Genomic DNA, 7178 nt, shown 5'->3' on the forward strand with positions numbered 1-7178 from the left:
GTGGCGCAGTGGTTAATGAATCTGACTAGGAACTATGAGGTTGTGGGTTCGATCCCTGGCCTTGCTCAGTGGGTTAAGGATCTAGCGTTGCTGTGAGCTGTGGAACGTTACTGTGGCTCTGGCTACGATGGCTACAGCTCCGATTCAACCCCTAGCCTGGGAACCTCCATGTGCCACGGGAAGCGGCCCTAGAAAAGGCAAAAAGACAAAAAAAAAAAAAAGCAGTTCCAGTTTTAGTTTTTGCATGGTGACGCATGCCTTCAATATCATAGTGGAGAGTTTGAACAGGACTTCGAAGTCCTTCATTTTAAAATTAATTTCAACATTTGCTTTCTGTGTGACTTGGGGCAAGTTACTTTGCCTATTTCTCTAACCACAAAATACAGAGAATAAGTTATAATCATGGGGGTGTTCTGAAGGTAGTAAATGAGAAACTATCAATGCAGTTAGCAGAGAGCTGAGCACACAAATTGCCAAGCTACTGAATAAAAAAATTAATTTGTCTATAGTTCTGATTTACTTGTAACTAGTATTTCCTAAATTCCTAACCTGAAATCAAAATCTGTGAGGATTCTAATCGCTTCAAGTGAATTATAACATCTATTATTACATATCTATCTAAATAGGACTAGAATTACACTTAACTGGTATCTTTCAATTTTGACTTTTTTAAAATGACCACACCCACAGCATATGAAAGTTCCGGATCAGGGGTTGAATCAGAGCTGCAGCTGCCAGCCACAGCCACGCCAGATCCAAGCCACATCTGCGACCTACACCCAGGTTGCGGCAACACTGGATCTTTAACCCACTGAGAGGCCCAGGATCCAACCCACATCCTCGCAGAGATGCCTGGTCCTTAACCCACTGAGCCACAACAGGTACCTGCAATTCTGATTTTCATTATCCTGACACTGGCTTTCTGCTTTTAAATTTGTTCCCCTCCTTTACCTACAGCTCAGCCTTTTTCTGATGATAAATTCCAGTAGTGTTATGGATGGGAAGGTGGGCTGGAAGAAATCGTTAAAGTGTGAGAACAGTCTAACTTGAGCTCTACTGCAAAGTCCAGTCTGGGATCAGTCTGTTACTGGAATCCAGCTTCCATTATTGCAGAGCCTTTTAAAGCTTTACATGAAAATTATAAGGAAACCATCAATTCCAATAAGCCTAATGTAGCAAACATTTAAAACTTGTAGATCTTGTTGACCCATCATCTGTACATTTTCCTCCACCCTAAGACTGCATCATGCTTAATACTAAAGCTGTTTAATGATCACAGTGACAGACTCAAGGAGCTGCAGTGAATTTGTGCTGTTTTTGTCTACCCAGCCTTCCGTCTGCCTTCTTCTGGTATAGACCCTTTCCTTCACTAGGGGACCCACTATAGCGGTTTATGTGGAACACCCCGCATTTTCAGGGTGTAGGTCTCAACAATCCTTTTCCAACCTACTTATTTCAATGCCTGTGTATTCCTGCATGATACAAAGGACAGGGATTGTCACTGTTCTGTTTTGTTTTTGTCCTTTTGCCATTTCTTGGGCTGCTCCTGCAGCATATGAAGTTTCCAGGCTAGGGGTCTAATTGGAGCTGTAGCTGCCAGCCTATGCCAGAGCCACATCAGCACAGGATCCGAGCCGCGTCTGCGACCTACACCGCAGCTCACGGCAATGCCGGATCGTTAACCCACTGAGCAAGGGCAGGGATCAAACTGGCAACCTCATGGTTCCTAGTCGGATTCATTAACCACTGCGCCACGACGGGAACTCCCTGTCACTGTTTTTGAATGAAGGCAAGATACCCTCAGAGGTTTAGAACAGAATCAACTTCGCAACCTCAACGGTAGCTAAATGGTGTATGTATATTTATTTACTTACGATTTCCAAATCCCGAGAGCAAGATAAGGCCTTATATTCAGAACTCACCAACAGCTTGCACTTCTTCAACTGGATATAGACTGTACAGAGTCCTCTGTGAAAATGCTCTTCTTCCAAAACTTTTTTTTTATATATTCCCCATCTTGTTTAGGTGCTCCTCCTGTCTCAAAACCTAGGGGTTACCCTTAAAATTTCACTTTCTAATCACTACTTCCTTTCAGTTTAAAATAAATCTCTTCATTTATCCCCTTCTCTTCCTACTGCTTCTATTGTATTTCATGCCTTCATCCTAACTGGTCTTTCTCTTTAAACCACTTCTAACTGCACCTTTCATCAAATGAATCTAAAATAAAATACAAGCCTTATTACAAATACCTGAAACAACCCTCAGTGAAAGAAGTGAAGGGAAAAGGTGCTAAACTAATTCTGAGACTATATGAGTCTAGAGATAAGTAAGACTACAGGCAAAAAACTACCTGAGCACTGCTCCAGTTGATGAATCTGTTTCTTATGGGAGATTCGGTCAATAATTCTGATACTGCTGTACATGTATAATAAAGTTGAATAAATGGATAGCATAGGATAGAAACCAGGTCTTTTTTTTTTTCTTTTTTTTTTTTTTGGTCTTTTTAGGGCTGCACCTGTGGCATTTGAAGGTTCCCAGTCTAGGGGTTGAATCAGCTGCCGGCCTACCCCACAGCTCCTGGCAACGCTGGATCCTTAACCCACCGAGTGAGGCCAGGAATCGAAACTGTGTCCCGTGGATACTAGTCAGATTTGCTTCCACTGAGCCATGGCGGGTACTCCAAAACCATGTTTTTTACTGTAGGAGTGGGAAGTTACAGAAAAGCCAGGGGAGGACACTGAAGTGATCTGTGTGGTACTGGATTAAGGTTGGAGAAATAAGAATGAATTCATATTTACTTTACTATAGTTACTTACAGAAATAGCTATAGCTATGTGCACAGACAGGTTAGCATATGCACGTATTTCCTTGCTGTCAGTTCACGCATTCCTAGACACAGAGGCATGTCAGCAATGAGTACACCCAACATCCACATGTCGATTTCTAAGACCATTTTCCAAGAGAAAGAACCTAGAATCCTTGGAGAAATGACTGACTGGCGCCATCTTGAAGTGCCAGAAAGTGCTAAAAAACAAAAACCAAACAAAACCAAAATCAAATCCACAATGACAGGCCGGGGTATGACAAAGGAACAGAGAGTCAACTGAAAGGCCACAATAACCAGCGCTGCAACCATCTGGGAAACAAAACGGAGTAACAGTGGGTTATAATTTAAAGCATAAAAACAAGTCTACATTGGTATAAGAAAACGATTAAATAAATAACTTGGGAGAAGAGACGAATCTGCCGTACACAAAATTTCCATTTAGTTTATGTAGATACCTTACCCTTCAGAGGTGCAACATAACTCCTTCGTCCTTTTTACGAGTGGGCTGCACATAGAGGAACTGAAGGAGGACAGAAGACAGGACGAAGAGGAACCTCACTGTTAAAAAATCGACAGAGTAACCACCTCCGCCAGGAGATGAAATGGGAAGCCGTGCCGATAGTAAACACCCTTGCCAACCCCGGCGGGACTGCCACTTTACCTGTGATTTTCTTTCTCAAAACACCTAAATTTAAATCTGAGATAAATCCCAACTGGGAGACGTTCTACAAAATACCTGGCCAGTACCTCTCAAAATTGTCAGGGTTTTGAAGTCTGAGAAACTGTCAAAACCAAGGGACCAAGGGCACATGATGATTAAATGTAACGTGGTGTCCCAGATGGGATCCTGGAATAGAAAAAAGACATTAGGTACAAACTAAGGAAACCTGATTAGGTATGTACTTTAGCTAATACTAACTTACCAATACCAGTTCATTAATTTTAACAAATGTGCCATACTAATGTAAGATGTTAAAAGGGGAAACTGGGTGTAGAATTATATGGGAATTCTGTACTATTTTCACAATTTTTCTTTAAATACAAAACTGCTCTAAACAGAAAGTCAACTTAAATTAAGTTGATAAAAAGAAAAAAATGCAAGCCTAATAAGGTTTCCATGCTGCTGTTATTTTCTAAACTTTACAACAGAAAAAGATGGAAATTTTTCTGCAAACTTCTGGGCACCATTCCCAGAGATTCTGATTTAGTAGGTCTGACAAATTGGGAACCAAGAATTTACATTTCTAACGGATTCCCAGATGCGGACACTGCTGGTCTAGAAGTCGTATTCTGATAACCAATGGCCTGGCCTAGAAGATGAAAGCCAACAATTCGAATGTTCCTTTGCTGTCTATATGTTTATAATTTCATGTTTTTCTTATGCAGGTATCTTATGCTGCAGACGTAAGGCTGCTTTAACCTGATCTCATATTAATGGGGTGAACAAAGATAAGTTTGATGCTGTTTCATTACATTATATCTAACACACATTGGTAAGAATTCCTGTCTCAAGCTATATACAAAATAAATATTCGTATCAAAATAGCAATGGAAACTTTTTTTGAACTGAGATTTCTGAAACTTCTTTGGAAGCTGTTGAGAGAAGCTAGAGACCATAAGCATTGTCAAATCACAAATGTTTTTAATTCAGCTATTATTATAACCAAAACCATACAGACAAAAAGACTACGTATTTTATAAATTTATTGTCTGACAAAACATATGAAAGTAAAATTTGTTCTTGGTAACTAAACACAGTGTTACCAGTTTTCATGCTATGTACCAATGTTTTTGTCCATTAATTCAACTGACAGACATAAGCAGCATAAACTAGTAAAGAGCATAAAACACAAAGCCAGGGTGCCTGAGTTGTAAAGTTCTACTCCACAAACTACGAATTTCGATGCTGCGCAAGTGACTTAACCTGTTCCATAAATCAGTTTCCTTGCCTGTGATCACAGAAACTACCTCATAGGGTTGTCATGAGGATTAGGTCCGTATCCATAAAGTCCTCAGAACAGTGACTGGCCCATAACATGTCTTGGTATTTACAAGAGCCAACCAACACAGCAAGCATCACACTAGAAAAGGGGGAGATAATGGTTGGCCAAAACATAGTCAAGGTTATAATGACAAGGCCTATAAAAGGATACCAACATTAACACATTAATCATACAAATAAATATTAATAAATATGGAACTGCACATTGAAATGAGCACTATGAAGAAAAGGATCATGCTCCCAAAAATAATATATACTCATCTAGTCTCATTTTTGGAAGAGGAGGGGAAAGCACTACCGGTTCAGGGAGATTTCCCTTTCCCAGGCTCAATCAATGATCCTTCTTCAATTGTCAGCCTTAAAAAAGATAATCCAACAAGCCAATCATTTGGACACTGTATCTGCTTAGACAAAAAGGATGAGCAAATAAAATTATTTTGACACAATCTTTAAGCAACATAAAAATGTTGAAGGCTGGAAGTTTTATTTCACTTCAGTACAAAATAAAGGGGACCTACTAAATTGGAAAACTAAAAAAAAGTCACTAATTAGCATTTAATAAAAACATGCTCTTTCAAAAAACCGTTTTTGAAGGTTAGAGATAATGTCAAATGTATTCAGCACCAGGCATCTATACTTAAAAATAAAACAGAAAGCCATGCAACATGAGTTTAAGTTGTAAAATTCTTGGGCAGTAAGGAAGCAGTCAGGTAAGAAACCAACTTCCCACCTACCCAACAAACATATACAATATATGAAGCACCTATTACCAAAACTTAAAAGCAAGCTGGGCTTAGCTTGCATTCCAGAACTGAGGCTAACAACCTAAAAAGCACCTGGCCATTAAAAAAAAAAAAAAAAAAGAGTCCAGACCCAAGCACTCTAGAACTGACACCAGACCTCATAAGCAATCTTTTAAGAATTTATTTATTATAAGCGTATGTATGACATGCATGTATGTATGACATGACTATTTTTTTAAAAAAAAAACCAAGGGGTGGTAGAGCAATAAACCAAAGTCACCTTAAAATATTGGCAAGAACTCTTTAAGGTTCTCTTCACCCTTAGGTGGTTGAAAAACTATCTAAAGAAAACCAAACAAAACAAGTTTTACTTAATGAGAATTAAAATCTCTGGCATAAATTATAAATTTTAATATAATGGATCACTGCAGAACCATGCCAGCATATGGTTACAAGAAGTTGCATCACTGACCTATATCAACATTTCACTTCATACTTTTAATGGTAGATAAATTACTGGCTTTAGTTATTACCAAAATACTAAGATAGGTCCCTAGAACTCCTCTTAAAATAGTATTCCACTGAAAAGAAATGGTCAAAATTTATGTCAAACTTAAACAGTATTGTACCAAGCTAATTCTTATTTCTGTAAATGTTCTCTGGTTATGCAAGATTTTAACTGACAAGAGAAAATTAACATAGGATATAAAAAAACTCCATACTTCTGTACATTCAAAATTATCTCAAAATCAGAGGTAAAAAAACATAAAAGTTCAACTTCCTAGGACTTTACTTCCTTTATACAGGTAAATGTGCCAAGCCAGAAAAACGGTATTTTCCATGTTGAATTAGCTGTCAGCTCAACAATAAGCCTACCTACCTTTGACTGTTTTGCTATAGTAATTCCTTTGAATGCTAAGAAAGATAAAGCATTTCTAGAGAAACAACTTTAACAAGCATTTAAAATTTTTTTTGACAGACTGATAAATCAAAACTTCTTCTACTTATAACTGTGTCCGGGTATGTATGAGCCTAAGAAAACTGTCATTTAGATTTTTATTTGGGCAACAAATTCAGAGGGGTCATAGGAATAAGAAAGGAAACAGATGGTGACTATTATAGCTAGGCTAAATAAATAAGTTGTTTATACATAAAGGTCAGTGCTTTATAACTAACTCTTAGGTGAACATACTTGCTTTAAGGAATAGTTCAAGGACACATAAGATATTGTTTAGGGGAAAAAGCCCTAAGAAGGAATCATTAAAAAGTATCTATTAATAATTAAATCAAATCAATATCATTCTCCTAAACAATAAACAAGATTTCACGCCTCCAAATGAACCCAGGTTCTCAAGATTATGAAATAACTTTAAAAAATTTAAATACAACCCCCAAAACTAGAAACTTTACATATTCTTTTTGGGTCCAATCTTCACTAAAGTTTTCTTGTCATGGTATTTTAGTGTCATGAAAACTGGCCAATTTTTCTGTCTTTATTTGTAAGAGAGCTAAACTGTTTAATAATCACATAACTACACCTGACAGTTACTTGCTAAGGGTAGTGGGCTGAAATATACTATTAACTGAAATTGTACTTCTGCAAATT

This window comes from Phacochoerus africanus, chromosome 11 (assembly GCF_016906955.1).
Source record: "Phacochoerus africanus isolate WHEZ1 chromosome 11, ROS_Pafr_v1, whole genome shotgun sequence".
Classification (NCBI taxonomy): Eukaryota; Metazoa; Chordata; class Mammalia; order Artiodactyla; family Suidae; genus Phacochoerus; species Phacochoerus africanus.